Below are 17432 nucleotides of genomic sequence, written 5' to 3'. Positions count from 1 at the left end.
TTGGGGAAATTAAGACAGGCCCACGAGCAAAGCAGAGTCAGGAACGTTGGACAGACAATCTAGTTTTGGAATGATTGTAGAATTCGTCTGCAATAAGATGCCTTGCCATGAAGACAAGCAACAATGAGAGAGAATTGTGGGAAATAAGAGTTTTCCTCCAGGGTTTTTAGAAATATCCAATGTGGGCAACCCAGCGAACACTAAACTTTCTGCTAATATGGGCGTATAGAATCTGCTGTTTGAGATATCACAGTGGTATAATAACTGTGAAGCAAGACATGCCTAATTCAAGCAGCTTTACAAGTGATATTATTAATTATAACTTGTCTATTTTAGATTAGACTAAGTTTTAGTCACTTACTGGACCTCTTAGCCCAAACTCATTTATTTGGATGCAAAAGTAACATATCCCTGTAGGCTTAAGTCATATGTCTCATGATCACTTATATATCTCTTATCATTTACACAGTCCATACATATGAAACCCAAGCTATATACAAGATAAACAGCTATGTAAAACAAAGTTTCTAATTTCAAATTATCAGTCCAAATAAAGTGATAACACTATAAGACAGAAGATACAAAGTCTATAGATATTTTGAAGAGACAGGCACTATTCAGTGAAAATCTTGACCTATAAAAGTTTAAAACAAACCTGATCGTAGTAAAAATCCCTTAATGTTTTGATTTTTCTATTTTTTTAATTTTTTTTTTTGTTCCAGGCTTACGTTTGTTAAAATCTAAACAAAGAATTCCTCTGCAAGGTACTTTCCCATGTGATAGAGTCAGCTGCCCCACTGCCCTCCTACATTCGCTCTAACTTCCAGTGACAAAAAAGGCAGAGGGTGATACATGTCATTGATTATAAAAATCTATGCTCTGTAATTTAAACACATTCCTTTCCAATGTGTTTAGTTATTTCTGAATAACTCCATGGCTCATCAGTCGGCTAGCAGGCCAATGGACAATCATAGCTAACTACAAAGTACTTCAAGTCTATAAATTCATCTCTCAAGTTTCGACATTTAAAGAAAAAAGCACTGGGCAGAGAATAATAAACAAATAAGGGATGACTGAACCAGTCCACTGAATCAGTCCACACCAAAGTTCTTCATGGCCCAACACCAGAGCTAAATTTCTTCAAAAATCAGATTCCAAATGTCCCACAATCTCTTTCAAATATGTGTTTTTTACAAATTAGGGAATCAGCATTTCTTTATAGGAGCATGTAAACAGTTTTCAGCTCTGAAGGAGGAGTCTATAAAACCTGAGAAACTGTATAACTGAGAATCTCTTCAGAATGACATGTTTAAGCTGAGAGAAGGGACAGTGGTAATGTTCTCTCATGGTTCACAGGCTTTTGTTGATGTGGCTGGTGTTTTTAATCAAAGAAAAGATGGAGTATCTTTTCGAGGTCTTGCAGGCCACTTTCTCTTTTTATCATCTATATGATTGTTCAAGGAGAACAATTACTAGAAATCTTTAAGCTATTATTTCTGGGCCTTCCTTAATTTCCTTGGAAAACAAAAAACAAACAAAAAAATGACACCGGAAACATGCAATACCTTATTATTCAATTAGATGAAGCAGCACAAGAAGAGATCCAAGGACGCCCCTGCTCACATCAGACAGACAACTTGGATCTGAAAGATTAACACATTAAATGACCGCCAAACAATCAGATTCCAAACATTAAAAACAATTACATATCAAATAGACAGCCAAACATGGTGGTATGTTTTAAAAGATTGTGCCCACAATAAGCAAATGCCATAGTGGTGGAACATCAAAACAAAGCTGATGGATAAAAAGGCACACTCTAAAAGTTCAGGAGTAGAAAGAATAGTTGTTTTTGGTTTGTTTTGTGTCTAATGTAGGAGGAAAGGAAAACAGGTGTATTCAAATCATTTTCAGGTGAAGGGTTCAGTTGAAGCAGTTAACGGTGGCTTCTTTCTCCCCGGACCAAAGCAGTCTTTTCTTCCACTGGCCTCTGAGAACATGTTTAGTGTTCCGATGTGTAGAAGTGATACATCAGGGCTATAACCAGTGCTGAGATAGCTGGGATCACCCAATTGGTCCACCAGCTGGAATTAGAATCCATAGTAGTAATAAGAGTTTCAGAAGGCTTGGTTATCTTTGACCTGTCATCCAGATGCAGCTCCCCGGTGATAATTTTGGACAATTTTGGACAATTCTCAAGCATCTCAAAAATTTGCTCAAAGCGTACACCTTGTAATGCAGGATCAGCCAGGTGCTCTTGCTGTGGTTGTGTTTCTGGATCTCTTCCAGCCGTGTATACTTCACGGCTTTGTAGGACTCCTCGGCCATTTGGGAGCGCTGCGAGCCTCGGGCCCTAAAGGGAGCAGCGGAGCCGAGCCAGGCCGAGTACAGCCGGTGTCTCCCCGAACTTGTCCCGGGACATTCCCCACAGCCCGGCTCCGTGCCTGGGCCCCCTTAATGTTTTTAAATGGACAATGACAATCAGTAAATAGCTGGCTCAGCATTCAAAATGTTAAGTACATAAGCCAAGCATACATCATCTAGATGTTAGAATCCACCGTGAGACTCCCAATGAAGAATATACCACAGAACCCCAAAGCAGTTAAATATGCCCATTCACTTATATATTCGTTCAAAAACTAATCACAGAGCTCTTATTATGTGCCAGACAAGCACAAAGGAAGTAGCAGTGAACAAAGTAGACAAGGGCTCTGCCTTCTTTCCAGTTGGTTGAGAGAAAAGACAGAAAAATCAGCCAGCAAACAAATAAAATGAACAAATCCATTCTGGAAAAACCTAATTGCTACAAATAAATTAAAGAAGGGTGCTATGATGGAGCATGAAGCTACTTTCTATCAGGTTGTCAGGGGAGGCCTCTCTGAAAAGTACCCTTTGGACTGTGACCTAAATGGAGCTAATCGTGCAAAGATGATCTGGGGCAAAAGTACTACAGGCAGAGGGAATAGCAACTGCAAAGGGTCTTAACTGGGTGTGATGTTGGCAATAGGAAATATTAGCTCTTAACATTTCTTTCCTTTTACTTCTTGCTTAGTTTAATAAAATCAGTTTTTAATCACTCATAATACTGGAGAAAGTCAATGACTCTATTAGCCCAAGACTCATTATATTCATTAGTATTTTTAGATTTGTAAACACTAGAAAAAGACGATGTTTGACGTTTTGTAAATTTAATATATATACTTAAAAGTCCAAAATATATGAAGAATTCATACAACTCAATAGCAAGAAGACAATCAGATTGAAAAATGGGCAAAAGATCTGAATAGACATTTTTCCAAAGACATACAGCTGGCCATGAAAAGATGCTCTACATCACTACTCATCAGGGAAATGCAAATCAAAACCACAATGACATATCACCTAACACCTGTTGGAACAGCTATTGATAAAAAGACAAGAAATAACATGTGCTGTTAAGGATGTGGAGAAAAGGGAACCCTTGTGCACTGTTGGGGAGGATGTAAATTACTGCAGTCACTATGGAAAACAGTATGGTGATACCTCAAAAAATTAAAAATAGAACTACCATATGATCCAGCAATTCTCCTACTTCTGGGTATTTATCCAAAGAAAAGAAAAACACTAATTCAAGAAGATATATGTGCCCTCATGTTCATTGCAGAATTATTTACAATAGGTAAGATATGGAAACAACCTAAGCGTTCACTGACAAATCAATGGTTAAAGAAAATAATATGTATCTATACACACACTATATATACACACATATACACAATGGAATGTTATTCAGCCATAAAAAAGAATGAAATCTTTCCATTTGTGCCAACATGGATGGACCTTGAGGGCATTATGCTAAGTGAAATAAGTCAGACAGAGGAAGACAAATACCATATGGTCTCACTTATATGTGGAATCTAAAAAAAAACTCAAAAACTGAACTCATAGACACAGAAAACAGATTGGTGGTCGCCGGAGGCCGGCGGTGGTAGTGGACTTGGGGGTGGGGGAGTAAAATGGGTGAAAGGGATCAAAAGCTGCAAAATTCCAGTTATAAAATAAATAAGTCATGGCGATGTAACATACAGCATGGTGACTGTAGTTAATAATACTCTATTGCATATTTGAAAGTTGCCAAGAGTGTAAATCTTAAAAGTTCTCATCACAAGAAATTTTTTTTAACTATGTAAGGTAACTGATGCTAACTAGACTTATTGTGGTGATCATTTTGTAGTCTATGCAAGTATCGAATCATAACATTGTATACCTGAAATGAATACGTTATATGTCAATTATTGTACCTCAATTAAAAATTTTTAAATAGAATAAAACTGTAGCATGAAATGTTACCTCTGAAAAACTAGGGAAGCTGTCTCACTATTACATCTTGTTTACTCTTGCGTTTCATAATTTTTCACGTCACACTCGGGCTAGCCAACATCACCTCTTCACCCAGGAAAAACAGCCCCAGTGGAACCTTCCCTCCTTCACTTTCTTTCCCTAAACTTGCTATTCAGAGCACCTTCTTGAAGACTCCCCAGTGCTGGGAAGAAGAGGATAGCAGGATGGTAAAGAAATTCTTTGGATATGCGAACTTACCCCACTGGTGAGGTTGACCTCAAGCCTCCTTCTCGTCCAGCTCTGATAGGACCACAGGCCACTAGAACAGCTTCATTCAGGAGGTGTTCATCTCCCTTACAAAGTGGAAAATGGGCTACAGCTCAGTAGTTTTTACCCTGTTTGTGAGAGCTGAAAGATCTGCTCTGGAAAGCCACAAAGTAGACACTGTATTTCTAGTGTGAAAGGATTTCAATCTAAAATGGAACCAGAGGATATAAAAAGAAGAATCTCACGCATGTGCCCTCAGGAAAATGAAACTTAGGAATTGAGAGACTGATTTCTTGTGAATGCCTGACTGACAGAAAACCAGAACTTCTCTTCTGACCAAGGAACATCCGCCAAGCATCTCTCCCCATCCTCAAGCGAATGAACTTACCACTTGGACTCTGTCTGGACGCACCCTCTTTGCACTCCTCACTCACGGATAGAGGCCACCCCAAACCTTCCACAGACTCACCTGCAGCTTGTTGTAGTTGGCATTTCCTGAATTGCATTTCCTCTGCTATTGCCAAATAAATTTGATTTCTGGTTATTCAAGCTTGCCTCCGTTTACCTCTTTATTTAGATTGACTCTGGATAATAATAGTACCTTGCACAAAGTGAGCATTCTACAAATATTCATTAAAGTAATGAATGAATGAATGAATGATTACACAATTCTATAGATCAGTGAAGAAATGTTCAAATAAAACATAGGACAATAATAAATAACTTCAGAGTTTTCATTGTTGAAGATTTATTTTTGCAACCTAAGGGTATGGTCACACTAGTTTCTGTCTTATACCAGATTTCCTGGCTTCATCCCTCTATTTAGGGCCAGCTCCATTAAGCTGAAACAGGAGGTTTAAACTAAAACATGTTAAAAGAAAATCCATAGTACTTTAAAGAAAAGTCCTTTCTCTAGCAGGCAAACATTTTAAGAATGTTAATTGGAACAAATTTTATATTGCAATCTTTTGTCACATTGTAAAATAATCCCTAAATAACTGCAGGGATTCTGTTGCTGAGAAGTCATTGCTGTTGGCAAAATTTAGGTGAAAAGAGAAAAATTGTTGTGTTCTTTTGTTTAAGGGAATTGAATTGATTCTTGCATATGTAAAAAGATGACAGATTCTTAAAAATGTATGTACAGTTTAAAACTCAGTTATTTCCCAACTAAAGTTGGCAAAATGATAGCCTAAGGGATTAGTCAATTTATAATCAACCATTCTCATTCATGGATTCATTAACTATATAAGGAAAATGCATAGTCTTAATGTGTTAGATCCTAGTAAGTTTTGAAGACTTGATTTAATACCAGATCCTTTGATGCAATTCAATCGAGTTAAAATTCTACACCACTTTGCTCCTGCTCTCAAGAGCCAATTGTCCAATTTTCAGGAATTTTGTGAACCAGTTGTAAAAACACGCATTATTATTAACAAGATTTTTAAAACTTACAGTTAAATTAAGCATAAAACAAAGGTGATAAATGCTCAAAACTCATCACTTCCTAGTGATTTTACTGTTATTTATGCTCTTGAGGTTATTTACATCTATTGTATATGTATGGCAGAAATATATGTAATGGGATGCTAATGAACAGCTTTTCTCAACTCCATGTTCAGTGATGTCACACTGAAAGTGGCCATGGTGGAAGTATTTATCCCATAGAAATGAGAGAATCAGGGCTTAATTTATTGTTTTCTTGGTTGTCCAGACAGAGAAAGTGATGGAGAAAATAATAATGACGAGCAATAAGCTTAAAAGTGTGTCCAAGAAATATATTGGAGAGCCAATTGTTAGACCTTTACCAGAACACACTGAAGCTAAGGATTAAGATTTCAGGTGCATTAACCTAGAAGTCCCATCCCATGTGTCAGGGTCCATTCTCTAACAGTGAAAGTCCTGACCTTGGGATAGAAGACCACGCTTGGTTGGGAGTTTATATTCATTGGAGCTTGTCTGCTTTTACAATTAAGTCTTAATCCTGTTGCTCAGCTTTTTATACTGTTCCACTGCAAGAAATGGGAGATTCTTTATATGCTACCAAGGAGGCCCCTTGGCTTTCAAACTTGACTTTTAATTGCTGAATAATTGCCCTCAGCATTAAAAAAAAAAAAATCTTTTCCCAGGTGTTAATTGAGCTTAGCAATAATTACCACTCAATTCCAAAGTCCTTATAGATATGATTGCTCCCATACTTCTCAAATGCCTATACAATGTGCCAACTAATGCATTTATTTTTCACTAGTATACCATCCTGATTTACCATCAATAAAAGTTTTAACAATTGCACTGCTACCTAGTGTGAGAGACATACCACATACCATCCACGTTGGAGTCCTCATTCCCTGTCGGTTGGCAGGTGGTTTGCTTCCAAAATTCCATTTAAGCATCTATCTTCTCACTGCTACTCCTGACCCCATCTCAGGTGGGGTTCCCCAGAAAGCAGACTATGAGACAGAGCTTAGCAGACAGCATGTCAAATAAAGAGTGTTCCTGAAATCCACACCTGTGGAAAGGAGTGGAAGGAAGCAGAACTGGGCAGAAGGTAAAGTGGAGCTCTGATATAGTCTCAAGGAAGGCTTTAGCCAACCCCATGGAAAGGTCTGGAACTTAGGTGGCCCTTCAGAGTTGTCCCAAGGCGGAGCAAGGCATCCAGGCCTTTATACCCCTGCACTGATTAATCTTTGAGGGTGGGAAGAAGAGGTGACCTCGTGCAATTTTCTAAGCTATAGTCAACCTCCCATGAGAGCTATCTTTTGGCAGTAGTCTTCACTCCTGAAGACGAATCTGAGTGGCAAAGCACAGCACCTACCACAGTGCCCACTATGTGCCTGGCACTATTCAAGATGCTGGGGGTACAAACAATAAACAAATCAGTAAGAAAACATGTAGCATGGCAGATGGTGATGAGTGTTATAAGGAGAAATAAAGCAGAGTCACTCAGCTCCAGCCACACTACATCCATGATGTTCTTCAAACCCACTATGTGTGTTTCCATTCCAAAGACATTGCTCTTTCCTCTGCTTGGAATGTTCTTCCTTCCTACAACTTAAGACCTCTCTCCCTTTAGGTATTGGCTCAATGCTACCTTCTCAATAAACCGTTGTCTGACCATTCTATTGAAAATTGCAGTATTCCCCCAACATACACACATCTCAGCATTCTCTACCTTCCTTTCCTCATCTGTCAGTTTTCTCTGTTTTCCTGAAAAAACCTGTATTCTGCTCCCCTGGCTGCCTACTGCCCTTCTGAAGCCCGAGCATCCTTGGTGGGACCTTGGTAAAATATTTCTTTTCTTTTCCTTTATTTTTTCCCAAACAAGTACCATAGTACTGTTCATGAATGAGAATGGCTACTCTGCTCGGTTCCCCATCCCTCACTCCTGCCCATTTCCACCCCCGCCCCCTCCACTAAAGGATAGAGTCATTTTTCTCAACACTGAAAATCAACTGGAAAAAAAAATCTAATAGGAAACTGATTAAAGCAGATGAGGAGGAAAAGATTTTAAATGGCTGCAGAGCAGTGTGCCCACACATGGCTGGTTTTCCATGAGCAGTTTTACTTCCCTCTTCTGCAGGAACCACCTTTCCTTTGCAAAATCCTTCCAGGTGGGTTGAGCCCTGTTTCTGAGTGCCCCTGAACTAATGCACATGCTTGTTTAGTGGTCGCCGCGCCTGTCCCCTTGTCTGGATTCGAATGCCTTCATACTTGAAAAGGATCTCTTTAAATGTTTTCAATCTGTTTTCCCAACAGGTTTGTAGTAGCATGAGCTGGTGGGGTGGGGGAGAAGTTTAAGCAAACTTTGTACAGTTTGATTCTCACTGTAAGTTCAAAACCAACAAAATAGTTCAGATCTGAGCAAAAGAGAAATGCCATCCTTTCGATGTTGTACAGTAAGTGTGCGTCACAGTCTCGTCGGTCAGAAAAACACAGGCATTGCCAGCATGTAACCATATGTGTGGTCAGTTACAAGGGTTGGGTACTTGATGCCTTTTCTAACACATCTATTTTCCTTCCATTTTACTTGCCACTTTCTTTTCATGACCAACCCTCCATCATGCCCATTCTAACCCACCACCCTGCATGGTCCAATTCACAAATTAAAGTGTTTCTGCCTGGAGTTATATATTCCACTGGATGACAGGGGTTCCCCACTAGAGTTCATGTAGCTGAAATATCCAGATGGTTGTCATAATTCTTCACTTGACTTTTCAGTGTGCCTGGCTATTCTTTCTCATTTCATCCATCATCAAAACATTTTTGAAAGTCATCCTCTCCATAGAATATAAAGGTGAAGCTTCAAGTAAGGTGTTCTACACCAGAGTTAGAAATTACGCTTGAACTCAGAGAGCAAGTTTTTCAAAACAAATGTGGGCTGAAATAAGAAAATTAACATTTAAAATGTTTGCCTTTTCTATATGAGTAGGCTTATTAAAGTTTTTGAACAAATATTTATCAAACACTTATTATGTGCCAGACATTTTTCTCAGCACTTAGCATATCTCAGTGAACAAAATGAAGCCCCTAACACTGTGAGAACTTACATTTCAGATGGGACTGCTGAGAATAAACACAAATGTAATAAATAAATAAATTACATACCTTGTTAAGAAGCTTCCCATTGGGGGGAAAAATGAGAAAACATGGTAAAGAGGATCAGGAGAACAGGAGGTGTTGAAGGTGCAGTATAAAATTAGGGTGCTGGGGGGGCAGTCTTTATTGAGAAGGTGACATGTGCATAAAGATTAGAAAGGTTTTTCAGGCAAAAGTCACAGCCACGGCAAAGGTCCTGAGGTGGGAGTTTGCCGGGCATGTTTGAGGAACAGCAAGGAGACCAGTGTGGCTGGAGGGGAGTGAATTAGGGGAGACAAGGAGAAAAAGAAGGCTCAGCTAGGGAACTGGGGTCAGAACACATAGCGCCCAGAAGACCATTGTAAGGACTCTGGCTTCCACTCTGACTGAACTGGGGAAGTCATAGGAGATTCTGAGCAGAGACGTAATCTGATCAGATTTGGATATAAATCTGGCTGTCATGCTGAGAATAGAAGGTGGAAGGTCTGAGGGCGGAAACAGGGAAATAGGTTAAGAAGCTGGTAATGGTGGTACAGAACAAGGTGGTGGCAGAGGTGGAGTTGAGAAATGGTCAAGTTCTAGATGTATGACAAAGGTAGAGGAAGAAATTTTCTGATGAATTGGGTACAGGGTGTGAGAAAAATAAAAGTCAAGGATGCTGCCAAAGTTGTGTCTGAGCCTCAGGAAGACTGCGTTGCCATTAAGTGAGATGCGAACAGCTGCAGAGGATGCAAGGGCAGGGGCCATGTCAAGAGTTCAGTTTTGGGCATGTTCAGTTTGAGACAACAAAATGACAATATGTTGGGTAACTATATGTGAGCCTGGAGATCAGGGGAGAGGTCTGGGATCAAGAGATGAATTTAGGAGTCCTAGGCATTTAAGTGGTATTTAAAGTCATGAGTTTAGATAAGATTACCAAGGAAGTAAGTGTAGGTGGAGAAGAAAAAGAGGACCAAGAACTGAGACACCAGGGATCTCAGTATTAAGAGATCAGGTAGGAAAGGAAAAACCAGTAAGTAAGACTGAGAAGAAACAACTAGTAAGGTAGGAGGAAATCCAAGAGAGTGTGGTATCCCAGAAACCAAATGAAGAAAGGTTGAAAAAAGTGAGAAGTGAGAACTGACCATTGGATTTAGCAACAGGGAGGTCATTCATGATCTTGACAAGAGCAGTTTCAGTGAAGTAGTGGAAGGAGACAAAAATTTGATGAGAAAGGATTCAGGAGAGAATGGAAGGAGAAGAATCAGAAATGGCCAGTCAAGACATCCCTTTCAACAAATTTTGCTGCAAGTACCCAAAGAAATGAGATGATAGCTTATAAAATGAAGGTGGCAGAAGAACAGCATATTTGTGTGCTACTGGAAATGATCCAGTAGAGAATCAACATCCTGATAATATAGGAGAGAGAAAGAACAACTGCTAAAGCAAGTAAGTGAGAAAGGATGGGATCTAGTGCACAGATGGAGGGGCTGGCTTTAGTTAGGAGCATGGATACCTCATCTTTGATAGCAGGTGGGACAGTAATGTATGAGGGGGCAGATGTGAGGGTGGAGATGTGATTGTAAGAGTTGGTGGGAGTTCTTTTTTAATCTCTTCAGTTTTCTCAGTAAAGTAGGATACAATATCATCAGCTAAGATGATAAAGATGGGGGGGAAGACATGGGAGGTTTGAGGAGAGAGATGATGTCACATAGGTGGTGAATAGTGAGCAAATGGACTAGAGAGGTATAGAATGGTTACTGTGAGCACTAAGTGTTCACCGAGTTTGTGCTTCTGCATTTGAAGTGAGACCAATCAGCACAGTCATGTTCTTCTCCAGCCATGATAAGTTACCCAGGTCCCTGTACAGCGTAGGCAAAGAGTTGGATTTAAGCAGCATTATGGTTTCACCAAACAAACACGATAGAACAGGAGAGGGGCAAGGAATTTGAAGGTGTGCACAATGAGAGTGATTGTTGTGGATGGAATTCAGCTGGGTAAAGAGGAGTCTGGACATGAAAGGAGCAAGAGATGGTGAAAGGGTGTTAGAATTGGAGGTCCCGGGGCAGGGGCGGGGGGTCAAAGAATTACAGTCAGAATACTAAAGGAGGAGATCCAAAAAGTCAAGAGATGTTGGTCAGGGTGGGATATATGATATTGAGAGAGTGGGAATGACATGCCCTTGCAGGGTCTGCCCATGGGAGTGGGTGACTGCAGGAGGGAGGGCACCACCACAAGGGAAAAAGGATCAGGGATCTGAGAACCCAAGACACTGGAAGGATCATTCATTGCAGTATTGAAATCATCAAGGAGGTAAAATCTCAAATGGCAAATTAATGTAAACAGAGTTATGATATAACTGTGCAATGAAATATTATGCAATCATTAAAAACAAAATTTTTGAAAGATATTTAAAGATATGAGGAAATGATAAAAGAATGCCAAAGGGGAAAATCTAAGGTATATAATGTTATATGCAGTACAATCTAATTACTTGAAAATATATCTTTACACATAGAGAAAAGACTAGAAGGAGATAAAATGTCAATGGGGTTTATCTCGATGTGAAATTTATTTTTTTCCTTGTATCATTTGTGATTTTTCTAAATTTCCTACAAAAAAGCCAAGAAAAAGCATTTTAAAAAGAGAATAAACAAAAGAGAGTAACATTATAATTCCAGTGCATTAAACTTCCTGAGTATTTTCCAAAAAAAAAGAATTTAGTCATAGCTCCCAGATTTTCCACTGTCTTCTGGATGATAGTTTACATAGGTTATGTGAAATGTGACACAATTTTGTGGTTAAAGTTTAAATTTTCTTTTATCTTCAGAGGATTTTTTTCATACAATAGATTTTTTTTAGTCAATTGGGACCCTAGGAATTTGCTTTTCTTCCAAAAGTTCTATAAATGGATGTTCACATTTGAAATGATCTTTCCTTCTAGATAGGACAAATATCTTTTACAGAGGATATGGGAACACATAGCTATATTTCTAAAGCTTTAAGCATCTAGATCTGGCGTGGAGAGCCAGAATGGCTATAACTTAGGTCACTTCTGTAGGGCTGCTGCCATTCAAAGCTAAGTTGGGAGAACAAGGCTTCTGGGGGGGGGGGGGGGTCTTTGTCCCTTGTGGTTAGGGATTTTTAAAGACAATGCAGTTAATTTAAAATCTGTAATTAAGTAATTAATACATACACACTCCTTCCCTACCAGGAACAAATAAATATCAGTGTTTGTGAACCTAGCGGTTGTCTTATGTTGTTTCACCTTTACTTCCAGCTTTTCCCAGAGAATTTTTTTCCTGACCTATTAAGGGTAACTACATGGGAAAAGAAAAAGACCTCCTTTTGACTCTCAGTAGAATAGATTTCTACCAGCCCTTATCTCGAACACCCTGTGTAGTCTAATGTTGACAATAGAGGAATAGGTTAGGGAAGATATTCTAAGAAAAGATTTAGGGTCGAACCATATGACATTTTGGAACACATTAATCTCACACTGACCCAGCCTGAGAAACAAATCCCATTTACCATTTTAAAGATTTATTTTATTTTTAACATGTAAGGTTAAAGAGGAAAACTTTTATTTTTACTTTAAAGCAATTTACAATACAGTTGACAGAAGAAAACTAAAAAGAAAGTACGACTGAACTTTAACCATCAAAAGTTTGTGTGTCTAATCTTCTCTGCAGAAAAGTCTCTGGGGGTAATTTTGAGAGGAAGAAAACATTTTCTGAAAGCTGAAAAATACTAGTTTTAAACATGAAATTTCAAAAGTCATGAGGCTCTAGCGTCACACTGCTGTTTCCCTGGCTACTGCACCTTTTAAATCTTTGGCACCCTTGTCCAAAAACCTAGTGCCTGCAACCTGGGAAGGAGATTAGGTTGCTCCTCCTGTAAAATATTGTCCGTATCTTGTTTTGTCTTTGTCTCTATCCCTAACCACAAAGTCAAGGCTAATGAAAAAGAAGACTCCTATTTCTACATCAAGTTTATAGTCGACCTTCATTCAAAAATATAAGTTTGAGGTGTCTAGGCAACTTATAGCCCTTTTTATAATAATTCTAATTTTTAAAATTCCACTTTTATGGTAGTATAAGCAGCCTGAAAGGAGAAAAGACCTGAGGGATAATCGAGAGCCCAATCTTACAGACTAGGAAGGCACATGACTTACGCAGGGCCATGAGGCTGGATAGGAACACGTAAATGAAGACCCCCGAATTAGGTTCTTTTGTGCGCTGTGTCTACAGTATAGATTTTCTGCATGCGTGCACGAAATCTTGAAATAGCTCTATATTAAGGATTGAAAGAAGCAAAAACTAAAAACTTGGTTATAGTTACTGGTTCAACCATCTGCCCACTATAAACTGGAATACCTTCTTATTTAAATGGAACATTTCAATTGCATGAGTTCAGACACTTGGTATTCTGAACAATCGTAAACGTACAAATATTTCAAAATTATACAAGTCTAGAAACTTTCTTCAGTATATTAATGTTGACTTTTTCTGTTTCTTCCCATGCCAGTTTATGAAGTTTCTGTTGATTCTAAAGTAAGAACTTGGCTGTGTAGTCCAAAAGTACCAAGAACCTCTGGCCTGCATGATCTAAGATAAATGGAAGTTTGAGCAACTAACATGATTTTGACAAAAACATAATTTTTTGTTAAAAGAGCCCTGTAGCTATATAAAGAAGCTGTTTATGTTAAAGCTGAAATCAGCAACAATAATAGTAACAAATATTTACTAAATGCAAGACACTGTGCCTAGTATTTTACTTACATTTTCTCATTTAATACTTCCAAAACTCCCATGGAGAGAGCTACTGTTCTTATGCTCATTTTTTTTAAATGTATTTTATTGAGGTATAGTTGATTTACAATGTTGTATTAATTTCTGCTATACAGCAAAGTGATTCAGTTATACATTTATATGTATATACATTGTTTTTAATATTATTTTTCATTATGTTTATTACAGGATATTGAATATAATTCCCTGTGTTGTACAGTAGGACCGTTTTGTTTATCCATTCTACATATAATAGTTTGCATCTGCTAATATCATGTTCATTTTATAGATGGGGGAACTGGGAAAATTATGGAATTTGCCAAGATAACAAGCTAGTGAGTAGCAGAATTTGAGATTGGAACCAGGCAGTCTTAACCACTCCTTCAACCAGATAACATAGAACAGTTATTAGAAAATTGGAAAAGTATGCGTTTGTGTGAATTCAGTTCTCAGTAGAATGGTCTGTGTATTTGTTGGCCGATAGCATGATCAGCACCATATATGCTTTGGAAATGCTGCTTGCCAAGCATGGAAAAGTAAAATATTTGTCCTTGCTCTTCTGTTCCCAAGACAGATTTTATTAATTTCCACTAACATGTTAAGATAATAATACTAAAAAAATGAAACATAATCAAACCATTAGGTTAAGAGTCTACACAGGCATGACCCACCAATTTTCTGAACTGATGGTAGAAATTAATGGGTCGATGGACTTTAACCACTGCATGAAAACAACCCAACATACCCTTGTAAATCATTGTTGAACTCATTACTCATTACAGATTGTACTTCTCATTTTCATGCCACACATGTAAAATCTTGGCAAGATTTGCCTGACATTCAAACCGACTCGTCTCACTCTAGCATCACACTTTTCTGGTGTCAGCCCGCTGCAGGTGTTTCTCTATCACAGTGGATAATTACATCAAACAAAGACAAGAAAAATTCTAAAGCTGACAAAACCACACATCTGAAATCTGTATTTCCTACCTCTTGGGAAATTAAAATCTACAAGTGTAGGGGCTTCAGTGCCCATGTCTTGGGGCCATTCTAGGTTTATAAAGAAAGATCTTTTCTTTGCAAGCCCACAGATTGCAATAATACAGGAAATTAAGCTATATTTATAGACTGGACACCAGCACGCCAGCATGCTTTCTTAGCTCTCTGAATCTCCCAACAAAAACAAAAACACTAGCAATCAAAAGGGTGAGCAAGAAATGACAAGTGTTTTGACAGCTCTAGAATACTTTGAGGTATTTTTAGCATATTTCTGAGTCGTATTAGCTTAACCTGTAATAGAATATAAATGAGCCCATATGGCACAGATGTAATTATGTTCCATGCGAGAAATCCCTGTGGTAGGTTGGGGAGGGGGGCCGGGGGAGAAGAATACACCAGCCCCACCTCCCTCCCCACCCTCTCCCCCTCACCACGTGTGCCTTCTGGAGGGCATGATTTACACATCATTTGCATTGAGAAGAATATGAAGAAACACAATGCTAACAACACGGGACTAAAAAGGGCAAGCGAAAAATTGGGGATCCCTAGGGGTGCTGCTCTCTGTGACTGACATCCAGTTAGGAGCAGAGGCAACTTCCCCTCGGGATCGCAGTTGATGAAGCGATCTTTGATTATGTGGGCACAGCAATCATAAGGCGTAATTATTATTACTGCAAGAGAGTGGGCAACACATCTCTGGGGAAAGCCTCTGTCACAGACACTTTGCTGACGCATGCTGGAAGCAAATGTTCTCCCAAGGATCATTTTCATTCCAACCTGATATTTAGCTGAAGCGTCTTTGACTACCAGTCATGAAACATTAAATATAGATTAGAGCCAGAGAGATGTTGAAAGTTGAAATTCACCGGAGGTGCACACTTGTGTCCTTGAGAAACAACCCGAATGCCGTCCAGATGTTGCAGCAGCAAGGCAGAAAGGTCCCAAGCTGCAAGGAGGCCACAACAGAGGAGAGGGGGGATGTTTAGCATTCCACCAGGCTTCTGTTCGGTTTATTTGTACTACATTAATTTAGCAGAGAATCCTAACAGGCTGTTAGTGGTAGATGTTGCAAAGTGTTCACTGTCCGGAAAGAACGAAGAAATGCTTCTGTGCCAGGGAAGGGAGTAATTCAAAGCACGTAATTGATTTTCTACAGTTTCAAACTGTGATAAGACTAAGGCCTAGCAACAGAAACATGTGTTAGCATTTTTTGTCTGTGTTACTCAATGAATCCACAAAAAAGAGCACCCCCAAACCTCGTAGATGGTTAACTGGCTTTGAACATCTCACTAGATATTAACAGACACTTGCAGTGGAATTTGGAATAAAGTGGCCGGCTTTGGAACAGTTTGCAGAAGGGCAGCTGTGCTGTGCCAAGCAAAATCCATCCCCCAGGTGTGTGATGGGAACACCTCTTCCATTTCCTCAATGAATTGCGAGAGAGAGCTGCGTTTACACTTGAGGCTTTCCATGTGCCCCCCTTCACCCACTTTTGAGAACAGGAATCAGAGGGAGACTCTGGCACAAGCTCGAAGCATGTAATTGGCATATTCAGGCAACACTCTTGCTTCCTAGCAGTCCTAGTAAACTAGAGATATGAAACCAGTCACCTAGAGGCAGGAAATGGAGTTAGAGGAGATAAGGAGGTGGGCGGCAGGCAAGGATAGGAAGTGAGACCCAGGAATTGCTTGCCAATGAGGGCTGACAAATGCTGGCTTGGATGAACAAAGGATTTTTCATTCCACAGACCTTTAAAAATGGGAGGTACTGGTTAGCTCCTCGGGTCTTTCTTGGAAGCAAAGAGCTGAATTAGATGTCACGCTGACCCCCCCTTTCCAGCTCTAAGATTTTACCTTCCTTTCACAGGATTTCTGAATGTCTCTTCCACCAAAAAATAGGGAAAAACCAAAAGCTTTGTCTGAAGTTGCAACAGTCACTGGGGGTCTCTCATCATTGTGCTTCAGGGCCTAAGGTGATCATTAACCATCAGCAAGGCAAGTACCCCGAGGCACAAGAAAATGGAGAGGGGCAGAGCCAGCTCTTACCTTTTAAGCCTCCTCTCCCCTAGCTCACGATGGAGGCCCCTTCTGCAAGGCCGTTTCTTGTGTTTATACTGATGGCAGGAATAGATTTGTATCGAATGACTTTGAAGTCATGTTAAACAAATGTAATTCACCGTAAAGAGGGGGAACGCCAGTCCCTATGGATCTTTGTTCCACTTATATAAGAACCCTGGAAACTGGGCATAAAAGGAACCTCAGGAAATATTGCCATACTCTACCCAATGGACAGCCCTTCCTATAACAGTTCTAGGGTGGGGGGTCGAAGGGTGGAATGGGAAATGTTTCACCAGAGAAGAGCCCCTTGAGTTGGATCTTAAACAGAAAAAGGATTTTCCTTGGTGAATGGGGCTGGGGGTGTCGGGTGCTGAATAGGGCATTCCTGTGGTTGGAGTGGCACAGGCAGGAACAGAGGCTTGGAGCTGTACATGGTCAGGGAACTGCA

General features: G+C 39.5%; 1 pseudogene; it reads right to left on the bottom strand.

Moving 5' to 3' along the window:
• Positions 1–1976: 1976 nt before the first annotated feature.
• On the bottom strand, positions 1977–2328 carry LOC116759562 (annotated as a pseudogene).
• Between the last annotated feature and the right edge of the window lie 15104 nt (positions 2329–17432).

The sequence above is a fragment of the Phocoena sinus genome, chromosome 9 (assembly GCF_008692025.1).
Source record: "Phocoena sinus isolate mPhoSin1 chromosome 9, mPhoSin1.pri, whole genome shotgun sequence".
NCBI lineage: Eukaryota > Metazoa > Chordata > Mammalia > Artiodactyla > Phocoenidae > Phocoena > Phocoena sinus.
This window is presented reverse-complemented; position numbering and strand designations above follow the sequence as displayed.